We start from the raw sequence: 21,714 nt of genomic DNA on the forward strand, positions 1-21,714 counted from the left end.
GGAAGATCTACCTGCGAACAAGCCCTGGCCCTCTCAACTTACATTGAAAATGGATTCCAGAAGAATTTAAAGACGGGTGCTGTCTTTGTTGATCTCACAGCAGCCTATGACACGGTCTGGCACCGTGGTCTCCTGGTCAAGATCTCAAGATGCCTGCCTCCATGGGTGGCCAACACTATATCGTTTCTTCTCCAAAACAGAAGATTCCGGGTGCATCTGGGTGACAAGTCTAGCAGATGGAGACTTGTCTCAAGTGGCCTCCCACAGGGCTCTGTTCTGGCTCCTACGCTATTTAATATTTACATCAATGACCTCCCAGAAACTTCTTCAAGGAAGTTCATCTACGCCGATGACATCTGCTGTGCAACTCAGGCATCCAAGTTCGACATCCTCGAGGAAACACTCACGAAAGACATGTCTCTGATATCTGATTACTGTAAAAAATGGCGACTAATCCCTAGCACTGCAAAAACGGTATCATCTGTTTTCCATCTACACCATGCCTCGGCCGCGCGTGAGCTTAATGTGCAGCTTGGCGATACGAGAATCCGGCATGAAGCCCAGCCAGTCTATCTCGGCGTGACTCTCGATCGCACTCTGTCATTTCACGAACATCTCATAAAAACTGCAGCAAAGGTGGGCGCGAGGAATCACATCATTGCAAGACTGGCCAGCTCCTCATGGGGCGCGAGCGCTTCCACACTACGATCATCCTCTCTGGCATTATGCTATTCCACTGCAGAATACTGTGCCCCAGGATGGTTCCGTAGCCCCCATGTCCACTTGGTCGATTCCAAATTATATTCCTCCATGAGGATCATTTCTGGAACCATCCGTTCCACCCCGGTTCCATGGCTGCCAGTTCTTAGCAACATCGCCCCGCCAGATATTCGTCGGGATGCGGCATCATCTAAGTTCATTTCCCACGTCTACGCTCAACCGGACCTGCCAATATACGCGGATATCTTCACCCACCCTGTCCAACGCTTGACGTCTCGTCACCCAATCTAGTCCCCTACGCCTACACTGAACTTCTCTGTTCCAGTCTCTTGGAAACAGAGCTGGCAGTCAGCTGAGGTAAAGAACAAACACCTCATCACAGACCCCTGCAAGCGTCAACCCGGCTTTGACCTGGCACGTTATGATCGGGCCCTCCTCCATCGCTATTGAACAGGCCATGGCCGGTGCGCCGCTATGTTCCATCGCTGGGGAGCCAGAGACGACCCGAACTGCCCCTGCGGCTCCAGACAGACTATGACCCACATAGTCAACGACTGCCACCTCTCCAGATTCAAAGGAGGTCTCGAAACTTGACATCAGGCTCAACCTGACGCTGTTGACTGGCTATGGAAGAAGGGCAAACGCTAGAAGAAGAAGAAGGCTCCGCGTCGGCTCCGCATCGGCTCCGCGTCGGCTCCGCATCGGCTCCGCGTCGGCTCATGTCGGCTCGGTGCCCCTTTCCCGCGCCCGCCGCCTGCACTCCCTGCCGCCCTGCCCGCCCCTGCGTGGCTCGGGGTCCCGTCCCGCCGCCCTGCCCGCCCGTCGCCTTCCTGCCCGGCGCCCCGGGGCCAGTCGTGCCCTGAGCCACTGGGACCAGGGTCTGCGGCGTGTCTGCTGCCGGTGACACCTGGGCCTTCACCTGCTGGCATGGACGGCGCGGGGCGGGGGGCCGGGCATGGGGCAGGGGACCGGGCACGGGGCTGGGCACAGTGTGGGGCTGGGCACGGGGTGGGGGGCTGGGGGATGGCGAGCACGGGGCGGGGGGGCTGGGCACAGGGTGGGGGGCCAGGCACAGTGTTGGGCTGGGCATGTCTCTGGGGCTCCCTCTGCTGAGCTCTGTCCGGCTCTGGCACAGCCGTTGTGGGTCCTGTGGCGGGGTCTGTGCCGTAGCGGTGCGGGTCTCTGTGACGGGGACTGTGCCGTAGCGGTGCGGGTCTCCGTGGCTGGGTCTGTGCCGTAGCGGTGCGGGTCTCCGTGGTGGGGTCTGTACCATAGCGGTGCGGGTCTCTGTGACGGGGACTGTGCCACAGCGGTGCGGGTCTCTGTGGCGGGGACTGTGCCGTAGCGGTGTGGGTCTCCGTGGCTGGGTCTGTGCCATAGCGGTGCGGGTCTCCGTGGCGGGGTCTGTGCCGTAGCAGTGTGGGTCTCCGTGGCTGGGTCTGTGCCATAGTGGTGCGGGTCTCTGTGACGGGGACTGTGCCGTAGTGGTGCAGGTCTCCGTGGCGGGGTCTGTGCCGTAGCGGTGTGGGTCCTGTGGCAGGGTCTGTGCCGTAGCAGTGCGGGTCTCCGTGGCGGGGTCTGTGCCGTAGCAGTGCGGGTCTCTGTGGTGGGGTCTCCGCCGTAGCGTTTGGGTCTCTGTGGCGGGGTCTGTGCTGTAGCAGCTCCCCGGGCCTGGCAGGGTGGCCGCGGGTGCTTCCTGTGCTCTGGTGCCCTGGGGGCCGGTTCCCACTGGACTGGGAGCTGGAGGCAGAGGGGCGGCTCGGCCAGCTCCCCCCGCCCGCCTCCCGTATGTCCGTCCTGGTCCGGACTGTTTGCTCGGCAAACAACAGAAACCAGAAGAGGCCGCGCCGCAGGCTGAGCCCCTGGAAGGAATCCGCATCAAAGCGTCTCCAGGGGCTGCTGTTTGCTCTGTCTGTGGGGGCGCGGCCGGGCCACTCCAGATGCCAGGCTGGGCGGGCAGGCGTGTCACCCTGCTGTTTGCTGAGCCCGGCCCGAGCCCTGCCCCCAGGGCGCCCGGGAGGAATGTGGGCGCCTGTCTGGGGGGCTCGGCCCCCTCGCCCTGGGGACAAAGGAGGAGCGGCGGCCCCCTCACGCCAGGCCAGTCCCGACTCAGGGAAAGCGGAGAGGGGGAGACGGCCCGCCCACCCATGGGTGCTGGCGAGGGCGCTGCTCTCAGGGCCATCAGCGTGTCTCCCCACGTCACGGGGGACAAGTTTGGGCTGTAGAAGCTCTGTGCGCTCGGTGATGTCCATCCTCACAAGCACACCCCAGACTTCGCCATTCCAGGCCCCATTCCCATCCCCATCCTCCATCCTCCATCCTCCATCCCCCATCCCCATCCATCCTCCACCCCTATCCCCATCCTCCATCCCTGACACCATCTCCATCCCCTGACCCCAGAAGCCATCTGGTTTCTGCTTATTCAGAAAGACGGAAGGATAGAACTATCTGTCAGGACTTAACTTGCATGAGCCTCTAGAGAGGCAGGGGAGACACTCAAGAGTCCCTCAGTTCTCAGACCTCAGCTCTCGGCCCCTTGGCCCCTCACCCCCTCAGCTGACAAGTCTCTCACTCTCAGACTCTCAGACCCTCAGCCCTCAACCCTCAGCACCTCAGCCTTCAGCCATTGGCACCTGAGCCCTCAGCACCTTAGCCCTTAGCCAAAGCACCTCAGCACTCAGCCCTCATCCCTCATCAGCCCCTCTGCACCCCAGCCCTCAGCCATCAGCCCCTCAACCCCTCAGCACCTCAGCCCTCGGCCATCAGCACCTCAGCCCCTCAGCCCCTCAGCCCTCCGCCCTTCGATCCTTAGCCCTCGGCTTTCAACCACTGGCCCTCAGCCCCTCAACCCTCAGCCGTCAGCCTCTCAGCCCCTCAGCCTGCAGTCCTTGGACCTCGGACCTCAGCACCTCAGACATCAGCCCCTCGGCCCTCATCCCCTCAGGCCTCAGCCCTCAGATATCAGCACTTGGCCCCTCAGCCCCCAGCTCTCAGACATCAGCCCCTCAGCCTCACAGTCCCTCAGCCCTTGGCCATAAGCCCCTCAACCCCTCAGGCCTCAGGTCTCAGCCTCTCAGCCCCTCAGCCCCTCAGCCCCAAGCCCCTCAGCCCTCAGACATCAGCCCTCAGACATCAGCCCTCAAACTTCACCCCCTCATCCCGTCAGCCCTCAGCCCCTCGGCCCTCGACCCTCACCCCTCAGCCCCTCACTCCCTCAGCACTTGGGCCTCAGACCCTCAGCCCCTGGCCCTCAGACATCAGCCCTCAGTCCCTCAGCCCTCAGACATCAGCCTCTCAGCCCTTAGCAATCAGCACATCACCCCTCAGCCCACAGCCCCTCAAGTGCTTAGCTCCTCAACCCAACAGTCCCTCAGACATCAGCTGCTCAGCCCCATAAATGTCAGCACTCAGCTCCTCAAACTCAGCCTTTGGTCCTCAGCCCTCGGCCCCTCATCCCTCACTCAGCCATCAGCCATTCAGCCCTCAGCCCCTAAGGCCTTAGCTCTAGGCCATTGGCCCTCAGACCCTCAGCCCTCGGCACTGAGACCCTCAACCTTCAGCCCTACGGCCCTCGACACTCAGACCATCAGCCCTCAGCTCCTCAGTCATCAGCCCCTCAGCCCACAGCTCTCAGCCCTCAGCCCCATGGCCCTTGGCCCTTGGCCCTTTGTCCTCACCCTCAGCCATTGGCCCTCAGCCTAACAGCCCTCAGCTGCTCAGCCCCACAGCTGTCGGCACTTAGCACTCAGCACCTCAGCCATTGGCCCTCGGCCCCTCATCACTCATCACTGAGCCTTCAGCCCTTCAGCCCATCAGCCCTCAGCTTGTAGGGCCGTAGCCATAGGCCCTTGGCAATCAGCCCCTCAGCACTCAGCCCCTCAACCCTCAGACCTCTGGCGCCTCGGCCCTCAGCCATCAGCACCTCAGGCCTCAGGGCCTCAGACATCAGCCACTTAGCCATCAGCCTCTCAGCCCCTCGGCCCTCGACCCACAGCCTTCATCACCTCAGCCCTCAGACCTCACCCCCTCACACCCCTCAGCCCTCAGACATCAGCCTCTCAGCCATCAGCCTCTCAGCCCCTCCGCCACAGCCCTCGGCCCCTTGGCCCTCAGCCCTTCAGTCCCTCATCCCTCATCACTCATCCCATCAGCCCTCAGCCCCTATGGCCTTAGCCTTAGGCTCTTGGCCCTCAGACCCTCAGCCCTCAAACTGAGACCCTCATCCTTCAGCCCTACAGCCCTCAGCTCTTGGCCCTCAGACCCTCAGCACTCAGCCCCTCAGTCCGTCATCCCTCAGCCATCAGTCCCTAGGTCCTCAGCCCGCAGCTCTCAGCCCCTCAGCCCCTCAGCCCCACAGCCCCTAGCACCTCTAAGCCCCATAGCCTCGGCTCTCAGCTCCGCAGCCCAACAGCTATCAGCTGTTCAACCCACAGCTGTTGGCACTCAGCCCTCAGCCGTGCAGCACCTCAGCCATTGGTTCTCAGCCCTCGGCCCCTCATCCCTCATCCCTCAGCATTCAGCCGCTAAAGCCTTAGCTCTAGGCCCTTGACCCTCAGCCCTTGGCCCTCAGCCCCACAGCTCTCGGCACTCAGACCTCAGCTCCTCATCCCTCATCACTTCAGCCGCTCAGTCCTCGGACCCTAATCCCTCAGCCCTCAGCCCCTCAGGACTCAACACATAGGCCCTCAGCCCTCGGCAATCAGACACACATCCCTCAGCACGCAGCTCTAAGCCCTCAGCCATTGGCTCTCATCCCTCGTCACTCAGCCCCTCAGCCCCTCAATCCCACAGCACCTCAGACCTCAGCATATCAGTCCCACAGTCTCTCAGTCCCTCATCCCCTCAGCCCTCAGATATCATCCCTCAACCTCTCAGCCCCTCAGTACTTAGCCATCAACACCTCAGCCCCCTAGCTCCTCGGCCCTCAGCTCCACATCCCTCAGCCCTCATCCACTCAGCCCTCATCCCCTCAGCCCTCAGACATCAGCCCCTTAGGCCTTAATTATCAACCCCCCCCAGCCCCTAGGCACATGGCCCTCAGCTCCTCAGTCACTCAGCTGGCAGCCATAAGCCCCTCAGCCCCTCAGGCCTCAGCCCTTAACTCCTCAGCCCCATGGCCCTCGGCCCATTGCCCTCACCCTCAGACATCGGCCCTCAGCCTAACAGCCCTCAGCCCCTCAGTCATCAGCTGCTCAACCCCACAGCTGTCGGCACTAAACCCTCAGCGCCTCAGCCTTTGACCCTAGATCTCGGCCCCTCATCACTCATCACTGAGCCTTCAGCCCATAGCCCCTCAGCCCCTCAGCACTCAGAACTTCAGCTCGTAGCCTCTCAACCCTCCTCACCTCGGCACTCAGCCCCTCAGCCACTTGGACTCTTGGCCCTCGACCCTCAGCCCACAGCCCCTCAGACATCAACCCCTCAGCCCTTAGCCATTAGGCCCTCAGCCCCAGCCCTCAGACCTTATTCCTCATCCCCCCTGTCCTCAGTCCCTCAGCTCTTAGCCATCAGCCATCAGCCCCTTGCCCCTCGCCCCTCGCCCTCAGCTCATCAGTCCTGGGCCCTCAGCCCTTAGGAACTTTGGCCCTCAGCCCCTCAGCCATCAGCCATGAGCCTCTCAGCCCTTAGCCATCAGCCTCTCATCCCCTCAGGCCCTGGACCCTCAACAAGCAGCCTGTAGCCCCTCAGCCCTTGACCCTCAGCCCTCGACCCACAGCCCTCATCCCCTCAGCCCTCGACCCACAGCCCTCATCCCCTCAGCCCTCAGCCCTCAGCCCCTCACCCATTCAGCCCTCAGTCACTCAGCCCCTCAGCCATTAGCCATCAGCCCCTCAGCCCCTCAGCCTCTCAGCCCCTCGGCCCTCAGCCTTCAACTCCTCAGCCCTCGGCACTAGGCCCTCAGCTCTCAGTCCCTCAGCCATCAGGCCCTCAGCACCTCAGCCCCAGAGCCCTCAGCCCTCAGCCCCTCAGGCCTCAGCCTCTCAGCCCATAGCCCCTCAACTCAGCTGTTAGCTCCTCAGCCCCATGGCCCTCGGTCCTTTGCCCTCACCCTTCACCCCTCACCCTTCACTCCTCACCCCTCACCCTTCACCCCTCACTTCTCACCCCTCACTTCTCACCCCTCACCCTTCACCCCTCACTCCTCACCCCCTCACCCCCTCACCCTTCACCCCTCACCCTTCACTCCTCACCCCTCACCCTTCACCCCTCACTCCTCACCCCCCACCCTTCACCCCCACTCCCTCACCCCTTTTTTCAGGGTAGTGTGAGCAGCAGTGTGAGCAGCTTGTCCATCTTCTCCTGCCCTGAGGTGAGGCAGTTCCCCCCTTACTGGAAGCCCATCAGGGTGGCACTGACCCTGCACCTTTTGGTCGAGGTGCCCAGCTGGCTGCTGTTGTAATTTAAATCAGAACGGAGAGAAATGAGAGGGAGAGACACCCACAGCCCCGCTCCACCCACAAAGCCTCCCCACACCCCCGCAGGTGGGGACCAGGGCTCGCGCCTCACGACAACCGTGCTCGTGGGTGTGCCCCACCTGGCCCCCGTCTCACTGCTTTTGTGGGTCCCGGCGTGGGGTGCAGGGAGACCCCTGGCCCCGTGGGCTCCCCGTCTCCCACCCGCTGACCTGCCAGCTTCGCGGCGGGCAACAAGGCTGGTCTCCAAAACAGGAACGGACGGACAGACGGCCAGGACAGCTGTGGCGCTGGGGCTCAGTGTCCCCCTCCCTCTGTCTCTCTGTCTCTCCTCTCTCCCTCTCTCTACCCTCTCCCTCTCTCCCTCTCTCGCTCTCACCTCTCCCTCCCTCTGTTTCTCTTCTCTCTCCTCTCCTCTCTCTCTCTGTATCCCCCCTTTCTCCTCTCTCTGTCTCTCCATCTCTCATTCCCTTTCTCTCCTGTCTCTGTCTCACCATCTCTCTCCTTCTCTCTGTCTCTCCATCTCTCTCCCCCTCTCGTTCCTCTCTCTGTCTCTCCATCTCTCTCTCCCCTCTTTCTCTCCTCTCTCCCCCCTTTTCTGTCCTCTCTCTGTCTCTCTCCCCCTCTCTGTCTCTCCGTCTCTCTCCCCCTCTGTCTCTGTCTTTCTATCTCTCCCCTCTTTCTGTCTTTCTGTCTCTTCATCTCTCTCCCTCTCCCCCTCTCCACCCCCCTGAATAAAGGGTGCCCGGGATTCACTGTTCCCTGCATGACCCTCCCTCCCTCCCTCCCTCCCTCCCTCTTTCTCTCTCCCTGCCCGTGGCCCTGGTCTGCTAAGTGCCGCATTAGCTTAGGCAGCCACTGACTGATCTTCTCGTGAATCTCAGCGTCAGCGCACATCCCTCCCCACCCCGCTGATCGATCACTCATCTGCCTGGTCCATCATTCATGACCTGTGAATCCGACCGGGTCTGGGGGCTCCGGCTCCATCCCCCTCGGCCGACCCCACAGGATCCAGCTCGCCTTTGTGGGCGGGCAGGGGCGCTTCACCGGGCGCGAGGCCCCGGGTTTGAGCCCGGCCCCCACCTGCAGGGCTGCAGGTGTCTCTGTCTCTCTCCTCCGTCTCCTCACTTCAGGGCTGCAGATGGCAGACACTCAGGATGATGCTTAAAATGGCACGGCCCCAGGGTGGTCTGGGTGACCGTTCTCCCTTTTCATCTTCTGTTTTATTGGGTAGAGACAGAGAGATCAAGAGGGAGGGGAGACAGAGAGGGAGAGACCAGAGAGACACCTCAGCGCCCGGCAAGCATCCCCCCGCAGGTGGGGGGCGGGGGTTTGAACCTGGGTCCTTGTGCCTGGTAGTGGGTGTACCCAACTGGGTGAAAAGGTTTATTTTAATTCTTCTTTTATTTTTTAAAGCTGTGTCATTTTATGTTGATGAGAGGGATCCAGAGAGAATGACCAGAGCCCTCTCAGCCTTGGCTGATGGTGGCGCTGGGGATCGAACCGGGGTCTCAGAGCTCTAGGTAGGAGAGTCTGTGCAGAGCCCTGTGCCATCTCCCAGCCTTAAAAAGGTTCATTTTAATTTATTTTATTAATTCATTTTCCCTTGTGTTGCCCTTGTTGTTTTATTGTTGTTGTGGTTATTATTGTTGTTGTTATTGATGTCGTTGTTGGACAGGACAGAGAGAAATGGAGAGAGGAGGGGGAAGACAGGAGAGGAGGAGAGAAAGACAGACACCTGCAGACCTGCTTCACCGCCTGTGAAGCGACTCCCCTGCAGGTAGGGAGCTGGGGGCTCAAACCAGGATCCTTACGCCGGTTCCTGCGCTTTGCGCCACCTGCGCTTAACCCGCTGCGCTCCCGCCTGACTCCCTGAAAAGGTTCATTTTAAAACAGCACCCGACCGGCAGCTCAGGGGACCTACGCCTCCAGGTGGCCAGGGGCCAGCGTCCAGGCCTCTTGGCAGCCTAGCGCCCCTTCTCCTTCTGGTCAGTTCCGTCCTCTCTACCTTTGGTGTCCTCAGAGCCCACCCTCCACTGAGCACCGAGCACTGAACATGGAAAACTGAGCACGGATCACCAAGCACTGAGGACTGAGCACCAAACATTGACAGCTGAGCACTGAACACTGAACATTAAGCACTGAGCACTGAACACCAGGCACTGAGCACCAACCACTGAACACCAGGCACTAAGCACTGAACATCAGGTACTGAGCACGGAGAACTGAGTACCAAGAACTGAGCACCTGGCACTGAGCACTGCCTGGCTGGGCCCTGAGAGTCCTGCTGACCTCAGCGCCTGCCGTGACTTCGCACTGGGGAGTGAGACTGCCCTGCCACTTAGCAAGGGTGTGCAGAAGCTCACACCCCTCCGCCAAACTCCCAGACTCCCCAGGGGCTCCACCCGGCATGCGGGGCGCGGGACCCCCCAGCCTCAGGCCAGCGGGCCAGGCCCGGGCGGTGTGCAGGGTCACACTGGGGTCTGAATGGCTTTTCCTGAGCGTTTGCACAGCTGCTCAGCTGCCTCCCTGTGGCGGCTCCTCTGAGGAGATGTCCTGCCACCAGGCACTGGGGCAGGGCGCTGACTGGCCGTGGAGCTGCTGCAGTGTGTCTGTCCCACGTGTGACTCAGACACACGGAACATGACGGACGGCGCCCGGCCTGCAGTCCTGTCAGCCTAGCCTGAGCCTCAGTCAGTGTGTCATTTCATGACCTGCTTGCCATTGCCCCTTTCTGGGCACAGCCCTCCATCTGTGGAGACCCAGGGCCTGACCGTGGGCACCGAGACTCCCCGTCTGTGGAGACCCTGGGCCTGACCGTGGGCACCGAGACTCCCCGTCTGTGGAGACCCTGGGCCTGACCGTGGGCACCGAGACTCCCCGTCTGTGGAGACCCGGGGCCTGACCGTGGGCACCGAGACTCCCCCTCTGTGGAGACCCTGGGATGACCGTGGGCACCGAGCCTCCCCGTCTGTGGAGACCCTGGGATGACCGTGGGCACCGAGCCTCCCCGTCTGTGGAGACCCTGGGATGACCGTGGGCACCGAGCCTCCCCGTCTGTGGAGACCCTGGGCCTGACCGTGGGCACCGTGACTCCCCGTCTATGGAGACCCGGGGCCTGACCGTGGGCACCGTGACTCCCCGTCTGTGGAGACCCGGGGCCTGACCGTGGGCACCGAGACTCCCCGTCTGTGGAGACCCGGGGCCTGACCGTGGGCACCGTGACTCCCCGTCTGTGGAGACCCGGGGCCTGACCGTGGGCACCGAGACTCCCCGTCTGTGGAGACCCGGGGCCTGACCGTGGGCACCGTGACTCCCCGTCTGTGGAGACCCGGGGCCTGACCGTGGGCACCGTGACTCCCCGTCTGTGGAGACCCGGGGCCTGACCGTGGGCACCGTGACTCCCCGTCTGTGGAGACCCGGGGCCTGACCGTGGGCACCGAGACTCCCCGTCTGTGGAGACCCGGGGCCTGACCGTGGGCACCGTGACTCCCCGTCTGTGGAGACCCGGGGCCTGACCGTGAGCACCGAGACTCCCCGTCTGTGGAGACCCGGGGCCTGACCGTGGGCACCGTGACTCCCCGTCTGTGGAGACCCGGGGCCTGACCGTGGGCACCGAGACTCCCCGTCTGTGGAGACCCGGGGCCTGACCGTGGGCACCGTGACTCCCCGTCTGTGGAGACCCGGGGCCTGACCGTGGGCACCGTGACTCCCCGTCTGTGGAGACCCGGGGCCTGACCGTGGGCACCGTGACTCCCCGTCTGTGGAGACCCGGGGCCTGACCGTGGGCACCGAGACTCCCCGTCTGTGGAGACCCGGGGCCTGACCGTGGGCACCGTGACTCCCCGTCTGTGGAGACCCGGGGCCTGACCGTGAGCACCGAGACTCCCCGTCTGTGGAGACCCAGGGCCTGACCGTGGGCACCGAGACTCCCCGTCTGTGGAGACCCTGGGATGACCGTGGGCACCGAGACTCCCTCTCTGTGGAGACCCTGGGATGACCGTGGGCACCAAGCCTCCCCGTCTGTGGAGACCTGGGGCCTGACCGTGGGCACCGAGACTCCTTGTCTGTGGAGACCCTGGGATGACCGTGGGCACCGAGACTCCTTGTCTGTGGAGACCCTGGGATGACCGTGGGCACCGAGTCTCCCCGTCTGTGGAGACCCAGGTCCTGACCCTGGGCACCAAGACTCCCTGTCTTTCGGGGCCGACCTGGGGGCCCCCCTGTGCCTCGTCCTCTGGTCCCTGGGGAAGAGTTTTGGTTGCTTGCTGGGCTGAGCTCCAGGCTGCCCTCTGAATTCGTTCCATGGGGTGAGGCCAGGTCCGACGGCAGCCTCTCCGGGGCGTCTTCTGAAAGAGATTGTCCTTCTCCCCTGAGTCTCCTCAGTGGGTCCCTGGAGTCTGTTTGGCGCCCCGACGCTCCCCGTGCGTGTCAGCCCTCCGGGGCCCCTCGTCCTGTCCTAAGTCGTTGGACCTGTCCCTGAGCTATTTTTCCATCTAGCCCCTCAAAACATGCTTATCTTTATTTACTGCATCGAGACAGCCAGAAATCAAGGCGGCGCGGGGATGTAGAGAGGGAGACAGATGCCCGCAGCCCTGCCTGCCACCCGTGATGCTTCCCCTGCAGGTGGGAACCGGGGGCTCGAACCCGGGTCCTCACGCATGGTAGGTGTGCGCTCGACGAGGTGTGCCCTGCTGCCCCCCCCCCCGCTCCTGGTCCAGCCCCTCGCTGAGGCCCCACGGCCCCCACAGAGCGCAGGGCGTGTCCGTCCGCAGCTCCTGTGCCCGGCTTGGCGCCTGGTGACGGGCGGGGTTGGGGGTGGCGTGACCCTGGCTGTTTTTTTTTCTCACCAGGACAGACAGACAGACAGACAGACAGACGGCAGCGGCTGTGCAGACATGGAGTCTGAGATCTCTGTCGGCCGCTGGCTCGACTGGCCCTTCTCTCGGAGTCCTTGCCACCGAGCTGTTCGAGTTTTAAAAAGGTTTGTTCAACCGAAGGATCCGGAAACAGAGCAGGTGCCGGGTGGTTGCACAGAAAGACGGACAGACGGCTAGATGGCTGGGTGGATGCACAGATGATAGATGGACGGACAGGCAGCTCCCTGTACCTCTGGCCAGGCCTCATCGTCTCCACGGACAGCTGTCGCCCTGCTGGCTTTCTGGTGTCCGCCTGGTGCACTGTGTCCCTCCGTCCGTCAGCTCGTCGGAGACAGCTGGACCCTGGGCCTCGCCGGTGCCTGTCCCCGCGCCTGCCGCCCGCCCGCCTGTCTGTGGCTTCACGGTCCCCCGAGTCCCCAGGGCATCGGGATCCTCTCGGGTCCGAGTCCCCGTGTCCGTGGCTGTGCCGCCATTCACCGTCCTGTGAGCGGAGACGCGGGTCTGACCCGGTGCGGCCGCTGAGGGGCCTTCAGCTCACCCTGCCTGCCGGGTCTCCCTGGCTCGTACCGCCGCACTCCTCCTCCCTCTCCTCCTCCACCCCCTCCTCCTCCTCCTCCTCTTCCTCCTCCTCCTCCTCCTACCCACCCTCCTCCACCGCCCCTGCGCTGTAATGTGTGTGCTCAGCAGGAGCACCACTGCATGGCCAGACGCAGTCTCCTCTGCGGTGGAGGCAGCCCTGTCTCCCAGTGGCTCTGAGCTTGTGGCTGCCGGGTGCCGGCTGCCCCCTGGATCTGGGCTTCGACCCAACGGAATGACCTTGAGGGTCTCCAAGGACAGTGGGCTTCCTGCTTGGCTCTGAGGAGGGTGGCGTGGAGCAGAGCTCTCCTGCCAGAGCAAGAGTACAGCCTGCCCTCCCCTCCTCCCCGCGCCTCCTCCCACTCTCCCCTCCTCCCTGAGCCTTCTCCCACTCTCCCCTCCTCCCTGAGCCTTCTCCCACTCTCCCCCTCCTCCCCGCGCCCCCTCCCACTCTCCCCTCCTCCCTGAGCCTTCTCCCACTCTCCCCCTCCTCCCTGCGCCTCCTCCCACTCTCCCCTCCTCCCCGCGCCTCCTCCCACTCTCCCCCTCCTCCCCGCACCCCCTCCCACTCTCCCCCTCCTCCCCGCGCCCCCTCTCACTCTCCCCTCCTCCCTGAGCCTTCTCCCACTCTCCCCCTCCTCCCTGCGCCTCCTCCCACTCTCCCCCTCCTCCCCGCGCCTCCTCCCACTCTCCCCCTCCTCCCCGCGCCTCCTCCCACTCTCCCCCTCCTCCCCGAGCCTCCTCTCACTCTCCCCCTCCTCCCCGCGCCTCCTCCCACTCTCCCCCTCCTCCCCGCGCCTCCTCTCACTCTCCCCCTCCTCCCCGCGCCTCCTCCCACTCTCCCCCTCCTCCCCGTGCCTCCTCTCACTCTCCCCCTCCTCCCTGAGCCTCCTCCCACTCTCCCCCTCCTCCCTGAGCCTCCTCCCACTCTCCCCCTCCTCCCCGAGCCTCCTCTCACTCTCCCCCTCCTCCCCGCGCCTCCTCCCACTCTCCCCCTCCTCCCCGCGCCTCCTCTCACTCTCCCCCTCCTCCCTGCGCCTCCTCCCACTCTCCCCCTCCTCCCCGTGCCTCCTCTCACTCTCCCCCTCCTCCCTGAGCCTCCTCCCACTCTCCCCCTCCTCCCTGAGCCTCCTCCCACTCTCCCCCTCCTCCCCGCGCCTCCTCCCACTCTCCCCCTCCTCCCCGCGCCTCCTCCCACTCTCCCCCTCCTCCCCGCGCCTCCTCCCACTCTCCCCCTCCTCCCCGAGCCTCCTCTCACTCTCCCCCTCCTCCCCGCGCCTCCTCCCACTCTCCCCCTCCTCCCCGCGCCTCCTCTCACTCTCCCCCTCCTCCCCGCGCCTCCTCCCACTCTCCCCCTCCTCCCCGTGCCTCCTCTCACTCTCCCCCTCCTCCCTGAGCCTCCTCCCACTCTCCCCCTCCTCCCTGAGCCTCCTCCCACTCTCCCCCTCCTCCCCGAGCCTCCTCTCACTCTCCCCCTCCTCCCCGCGCCTCCTCCCACTCTCCCCCTCCTCCCCGCGCCTCCTCTCACTCTCCCCCTCCTCCCTGCGCCTCCTCCCACTCTCCCCCTCCTCCCCGTGCCTCCTCTCACTCTCCCCCTCCTCCCTGAGCCTCCTCCCACTCTCCCCCTCCTCCCCGCGCCTCCTCCCACTCTCCCCCTCCTCCCCGCACCTCCTCCCACTCTCCCCTCCTCCCTGAGCCTCCTTCCACTCTCCCCCTCCTCCCCGTGCCTCCTCTCACTCTCCCCCTCCTACCCGCGCCTCCTCCCACTCTCCCCCTCCTCCCCGCACCTCCTCCCACTCTCCCCTCCTCCCTGAGCCTCCTCCCACTCTCCCCCTCCTCCCCGTGCCTCCTCTCACTCTCCCCCTCCTCCCCGCGCCTCCTCCCACTCTCCCCCTCCTCCCCGTGCCTCCTCCCACTCTCCCCTCCTCCCCGCGCCTCCTCCCACTCTCCCCCTCCTCCCCGCGCCTCCTCTCACTCTCCCCCTCCTCCCACTCTCCCCCTCCTCCCCACACCTCCTCCCCGCGCCTCCTCTCACTCTCCCCCTCCTCCCACTCTCCCCCTCCTCCCCGCACCTCCTCCCACTCTCTCCCTCCTCCCTTCCTCTTCCCCCTCCCCCCTCCTCTTCCTTCCTCCCTCCTCCCTCCCTCTTCCTTCCTCCCACTCTCCCCGCTCCTCTCTGCCTCCTCCCCTTCCTCCCCAGGGGCTCAAACCCGGGTCCTTGTGCACTGTATTGTGTTTGTGCTTAACCGGATGTGCCACCACCTGCCCCAAAAGTCCCTCCCTCCCTCCCTCCCTCCCTCCCTCCCTTCCTCCCTTCCTCCCTCCCTCCCTCCCTCCCTTCCTTCCTTCCTCCCTTCCTTCCTTCCTTCCTCTCTCTCCTTTTTACCAGAGCCCTGCTCAGCTCTGGCTGATGGGGTGCGGGGGATTGAACCTGGGACTTTGGAGTCTCAGGCACGAAAGTCTCTTTGCAGAACCATTGTGCTACCTACCCCTTATTTTTATTTCTTAAAATATTTTATTTATTTGTTATTGATAGAGACAGAGAAATTGAGAGAGGAGAGGGAGATGGAGAGGGAGAGAGACAGAGAGACACCTGCAACCCTGCTTCACCACTCGTGAAGCTCTCCCCCTGCAGGTGGGGACCGGGGGCTCGAACCCAGGTCCTCGTGTCGGGAAGCAGGTGCTCTCACTGGGCGTGCCCCCGCCGGCCCCGCCGGCCCCCAGAATCATTGGCGTTCACAACCCGGCCGGTGAGTGGCGGCTCCTCAACGTCCCGGGCAGTGACACTGTCCCGCTCACACTGTTCCCTTGGGGGCCGGGCTGGGGGTGCGGACACCCCGACCCCTGGCCTCCGCCTTCTCGTCTGCACAGACACCGCCAGCTGGCCCGAGACGCGGCAGCCAGTGGGCTCACAGAGACGTGGGCTGCAGACTCGGCCCTGGCTCTGCACGACCTCCTACCCCAGAGTCGCAGGTTCAGTCCCCCGTACCACCCTCAGCCGGAGCGGAGCAGGGCTCTGGGGAAAGACAGCAGTGGTAGGGGCCGGGCGGTGGGCACCCTGTCAGGCGCACACGGGACTGTGTAGAGGGGCCGGTGCCAGGACCCGGGTTCGAGCCCCTGCCCCCCGCCTGTAGGGGAGACACTTCACAAGCAGTGAACCAGGCCTACAGCTCTCTCTCTCTCCCCCCTCTTTCTCTCTGTCCTAGCAAATAAAATAAAATGGAGAAAAAATGGCCCCCGGGAGCCATGGATTCGCAGTGCTGGCACCACAACAACCCTGGAGGCAACTCCAGACACACAGACGCCCAGTGACACTGTCGGGCCCGGTGGCGGCAGCTGCAGCAGTGCACAGGGTGCAGGTTCAAGCCCCATCCCCACCTGCAGGGGGAGGCTTCACAAGGAGCAAAGTAGGGTCTCCGTCTCCTTTCTCTCTCCGTCTCTTTCTTCCTTTATTTCTTCCTTCCCTCCTTTATTCTTCCTTCCCTCCTTTCTTTTATCTTCCTTCCTTCTCTCCTTCCTTCCTTCTTTACGCCGGTCCTTGCACCACCTGCGCTTAACCCTCTGCACTACCGCCCAACTCCCCCTTCCTTCCTTCCTTCCTTCCTTCCTTCCTTCCTTCCCTTCCTTTCTCTCTCTCTCTCTCTCTCTCTCTCTCTCTCTCTTTTGCCTCCAGGGTTACTGCTGGCATCTGGTACCAGCCCTGCTGCTCCTGGCTGAATGGGCCCGGGGTGTGAGCTGGGAAGCATCCCTGTGGGGGAGACTCGGGCCTGCCTGGAGTGGCACCAAGAGCAAACTGAAGACGAGGCGGCAGGGTGGCAGGCTGAGCTCAGCAGCACAGTCGCAGAAGGTGGCATATGGAAGGGAAATGTTTCAGATGTCCGTCTGCTGCCACTAAGGCTGCAGGGCTGGCGCCCAGAGGAAGCGGCCCGGCGGGCAGTGGGGGGGGGGGAGCGGGGGTGTCACTGGGACCCATTGCTGAGCTCCGGTCCCCCCCCAGCTGTGGGGGCGTCCCGGGGGAGCCTGGCGGAGAGGGGCAGCTCCCCGAGGAGAGGGAGCCGGGGGGCCTGAGCTCAAGGTGCCCCTGCCAGCCCCCTCTAGGATGTCACCACATGGCAGCCGGGCCATGGCGGGCAGCGTCTGAGCCCGTAGGGAGACGGTAGTGAGGGCTACTGGGCTCCCTGACCCGCTGGCCCTGCCTACCCTGCTGGGCCCAGAACCAGGGCAGAGGGCGGGTGCGGGCAGGCCTGTTAGCATGCGGGCACAGCAGCTCAGGACGTGAGGGGCCGGGCCAGGGTGGGGGGGACCTCCTCGATCCATATGATGCTGGGGGCCTCATGCCCGGGCCCAGCGCCACGGCCACCGTGCTGACCCGTCCCTGGAGCCGCCAGCATTTGCTTCCTGACTTCACAGGCCTGGCTGTGGCCCAGACCTCTGCCCCACCACGCACCGCCTCACTCTGACTGGGTGGCGGTTCCTTCACTGTCAGCCTGGTCTCGCGTGCGGGCTGGGTGCCTCTGATCTCCTCACCTTGGCGTTTCCGCTTCGACCTGTGTCTCCTGGAGGCAGCCTGCGTCCAGTTTACACGTCGATGGAGCAGTCTGACCATCCTGCCTCCCGGCTGGAGGGAACTGAGGTCCACACATAGTGGGCACGCCTTTCATGTCACTCGCCTGCCTTTCATGTCACTTCTGTTTCATGCTACATACTTAGGCACTGACACATCCCTAGAATGTCTGTCTGTCTGTCTACCCATCATCTCTCCTTTATCATCTCTCTCTACTATCTCCATCTGCCTACATGCTTCCTGCAAACCACATCACTCCATACATTCATACACCTGATATTGATTGATTGATTCATTCATTCATTTTGCCTCCAGGGTTATTGCCGGGGCTTGGTGCTGGCACTATGAACCCACTGCTCCTGGAGGCCATTTTTTTTTCCATTTGATTGGTCAGGACAGAGAGAAATTGAGAGAGGAGGGGAGATAGAGAGAGACAGAGAGAAATTCAGAGAGATGGGGAGGCAGAGAGAGAGGGAGACAGAGACACCTGCAGACCTGCTCCACCACTTGTGAAGCTTCCCTCCTGCAGGCGGGGTGCAGGGGCTCGAACCCGGATCCTTGCTTGGGTCCTTGTGCTTTGTACTACGAGCACTTAACCCGCCGCGCCCCTGCCCGGCCCCCAGACCGTCCTTTATCCCGTCCCTCCATTACCCGTGGCATAGGGAAGCCTCCCCGTGAGGATGCACCGGCTGAGAGGTGAAGCCAGCGGACAGATGCCGGCTGGGCTGTAAACAGTCTTTAGAGAAGTCGCCGCTGGCCACGTGCATTTCTGAGAGCCCGCGCCTCCAGCCGCTGTTTCTGAGCCCCGTTCCTTCCTGTGATCCAAATTACTGCTTGCGGAGGCTTCCTTTCATCCGGAGATTCCCTCTGTCACCACCGCAGCCGCATCTGCAGCCCTGATCCCGGCCGGGCTCCGCACATGTGCCAGCCCAGCCCCTCCTCCCATCTGCTGCGGGCCCCGCCCGTGTCCCTCTGTCTGTGCAGCGGCCGTTCCCCTCGGGTCTGGGGTCTGATCCTCGCAGGCCGAGCCCAGCGTCTGACTGAGCTGGGTGGGGGGCGCCTTCCTGGGGGGCCCAGCTGGGCTTGGGAGTCGGCCACATCCAGACAGCGCTTTTTAATTTTAAGAATTATTTGTTATTGGATAGCGGCAGAGAGAAACTGAGAAGACAGAGGGGAGACAGGGAGACAGAGAGACAGAGAGACACCCGCAGCCCTGCTCCACCACTCAGAGCTTTCCCCCTGCAGGTGGGGCTGGGGAATTGAACCCGGGTCCTTGTGCCCTGTGGTGCCCGCATCCAGCCAGTGCCCCCGCCCGGCCCTCTTTGTTTTGGTTTTCGTCCACGGTCATCACTGGGGCCTGCTGGCTGCACTGTGAACCCACCCTTCATCGTGGCCATTTTCCCTCCCTCCCTTCCTCCCTCCCTCCCTCCCTCCTTCCCTCCTTCCCTCCCTCCCTTCCTCCCTTCCTCCCTCCCTTCCTCCCTCCCTCCCTCCCTCCCTCCCTTCCTCCCTCCCTTCCTCCCTCCCTCCCTTCCTCCCTCCCTTCCTCCCTCCCTTCCTCCTTCCTTCCCTCCCTCCCTCCCTCCCTCCCTTCCTCCTTCCTTCCTTCCCTCCCTCCCTTCCTCCCTCCCTCCCTCCCTTCCTCCTTCCTTCCTTCCCTCCCTTCCTCCCTCCCTCCCTCCCTCCCTTCCTCCTTCCTTCCTTCCCTCCCTCCCTCCCTCCCTCCCTTCCTCCTTCCTTCCCTCCCTCCCTCCCTCCCTCCCTTCCTTCCTCCCTCGCTCCCTTCATTCATTCCTTCCTCCCTCCCTCCCTCCCTTCATTCTTTCCTTCCTTCCTCCCTCCCTCCCCTCCCCTCCCCTCCTCTCCCCTCCCCTCCCTCCCTCCCTCCCTCCTTCCTTTCTTCCTTCCTTCCTTCCTTCCTCTTTGTCAGGACAGAGAGGAATTGAGAAGAGAGAGGAGGAGACAGGGAGAGAGACAGAGAGACCCCTGCAACCCTGCTTCACCACTCATGACGCTTCCCCCCTGCAGGTGGGGACTGGGGGCTTGAACCGGGGTCCTTGCACACTGTGATGCGGGCACTCAGCCAGGTGCCACCGCCCGGCCCCCAGCTCATGTTTCTCGGTTCTGTTTCAGTCTCCGCTTAGCTCCTGCTGCGTCCCCTCCCATGCCCCTGCCTTCCGCCTGTCTCCTAGCCGGAGGGAGCCCGCCGCCCGTGCCCGCCGCCATGCCAGGAAACGCGGGTGTCGGCGGACGCCGGATTCCTGAGCTAATGGCCCCTTTGATGCAGGTGCAAAGCCGAGGCCCTGTGGGAGCCTGGCAGGAGGGCGGGCGAGGAGACATCTCCTTACATTCGTGATCAAAGCTGAAGATTTAGCTAAACCCTCCCTGGCGATGTTGAGGCGTCGGCTCGAGGGGCGCGTGCGTCTAGGGGCCTGGCAGCGTCTGTCTGGGAGGGGGGCTGGGCACCTGCCGCCTGTCTCTCGGGGACCTGCCCCATGGGGGTGGGGGACGGGGCTCAAGGACAGACCAGCTCTGGGGCCTGGGGAGTCACACCTGTGAGGGGGGCCCAGGGGAGAACGGGCACAGGGTGGACAGGCACAGGGGTGGACGGGCACAGGGTGGACGGGCACAGGGGAGGACTGGCACAGGGAGGATGGGCACAGTGGTGGGCGGGTACAGGGGAGGATGGGCACAGGGGTGGACGGGCACAGGGGAGGACAGACATGGGTGGATGGGCACAGGGTGGATTGGCACAGGGTGGATGGGCACAGGGTGGACGGGCATAGGGGTGGATGGGCACAGGGGTGTGGATGGGCACGGGTGGACGGGGATGTTCCTACCTGTGTAAATCTCTGGAAGCTGTGTTGTGCAGAGAGGCCCACCATCATGGGGCCCTGAGCCTCTACCATGGGACCCATGGGGGCTGTGCTGTGTGGCTTCAGGTCCTGCCCAGTAGTCGCTCAGACAGTCAGTGGGATGGTCAGTGGGGACGGTCAGTGAGGGACATTCAGGGACAGTCAGAGGGGATGGTCAGTATGGATGGTCAGTGGGGACGGTCTGTGAGGGACATTCAGGGACAGTCAGAGGGGATGGTCAGTATGGATGGTCAGTGGGACAGTCAGTGGGGACGGTCAGTGGGACAGTCAGTGGAGACGGTCAGTGAAGGACGGTCAGTGGGGACAGCAGTGGGGACGGTCAGTGAGAGACAGTATGGACGGTCAGTGAGGATGGTCAGTGGGGACAGTCAGTGGGGACGGTCAGTGGGGACGGTCAGTTGGGCATTACTCTCACCAGCCAGGACCCACATCTCCTGGGCCACAGGGTGACCAGCAGTGGCCTGAGGAACATCGTGCGTCTTTCCAGGGGCGACACTGGTGTAGACGGGTGAGGCCCCATGCTGGAAAAGGAACGACAGCCCTCAGCTCAGGGACTGGAGCCCAGAGACCCGTCTACACTGCCTGCTACCCAGAGACCCGTCTACACTGCCTGTGCCCAAAGCTTGTCTCTTGTAGGGCGGCACTTAGAGGGAGGCAGCAATGATGCCGTGGGGAGGGACCCACGTCCCTGCTGGCACCAGGACCCTGGCGGGACCTATCAGTCCTGGATCTGGGCAGGTGGGCTGGCGTGGTTCTTCATGGGCTTGGCGGCTTCAGGAGATCCAGAGTGAAGCCACAGGCCCTCCATGCCACAGCTTTCCCTCCCTCCCTCCCTCCCTCCCTTCCTCCCTTCCTCCCTTCCTCCCTCCCTCCTGCCCTCCCTCCCTCCTTCCCTCCCTTCCTCCCTGTCTCTCCTTCCTTCCAGTTCTGCTCAGCTCTGGCTGGTGGTAGAGCTGGGGACGAGTCCTTCCTGCAGAAGCCCTGTGCCACCTCCCGGTCTCCTGGCTCTCAGGGAGGCCATGCCTGGGGCTGACGTCCAGTCGGGGTTCCGTGACCTCCACACGCTCTCCGGTCAGCCCAGCCGCCAGGGACATGGTGCTTGTCCGGGATGCCCCAAGGCCATCAGCAGGGGTGGCCTCGAGGGCCAGGCAGAGGCCACTCTGAGGCATGGTTCATGATCCCCACAGACCAGGCCGGGACTTCACCCCCACTGACTGCCGGGGCGTCTGTCAGTGCCGCCATCTGTGTGTCTGCTGCCCACCACCTGCCAAGCCAGACTCCATCTGCTTACCTCAGAGTATCCAACCACCCACGCACCCATCCACTATCCACCCACCCACCCACTCATCCACTCACCCATTCACCCACCCATCCATCCATCCACTCATCCACTCACCCATTCACCCACCCACCCATCCATCCATCCACTATCCACCCACCCACCCACTCACCCATTCACCCACCCATCCATCCATCCACTCATCCACTCACCCATTCACCCACCCACCCATCCATCCATCCACTATCCACCCACCCATCCACTCACCCATTCACCCACCCATCCACTCACCCATTCACCCACCCACCCATCCATCCATCCACTATCCACCCACTCATCCACTCACCCATTCACCCACCCATCCATCCATCATCCACCCACACCCCCTTTTCACCCACCCACCCAC

The sequence above is a fragment of the Erinaceus europaeus genome, chromosome 8 (genome assembly GCF_950295315.1).
Source record: "Erinaceus europaeus chromosome 8, mEriEur2.1, whole genome shotgun sequence".
Taxonomy (NCBI): domain Eukaryota; kingdom Metazoa; phylum Chordata; class Mammalia; order Eulipotyphla; family Erinaceidae; genus Erinaceus; species Erinaceus europaeus.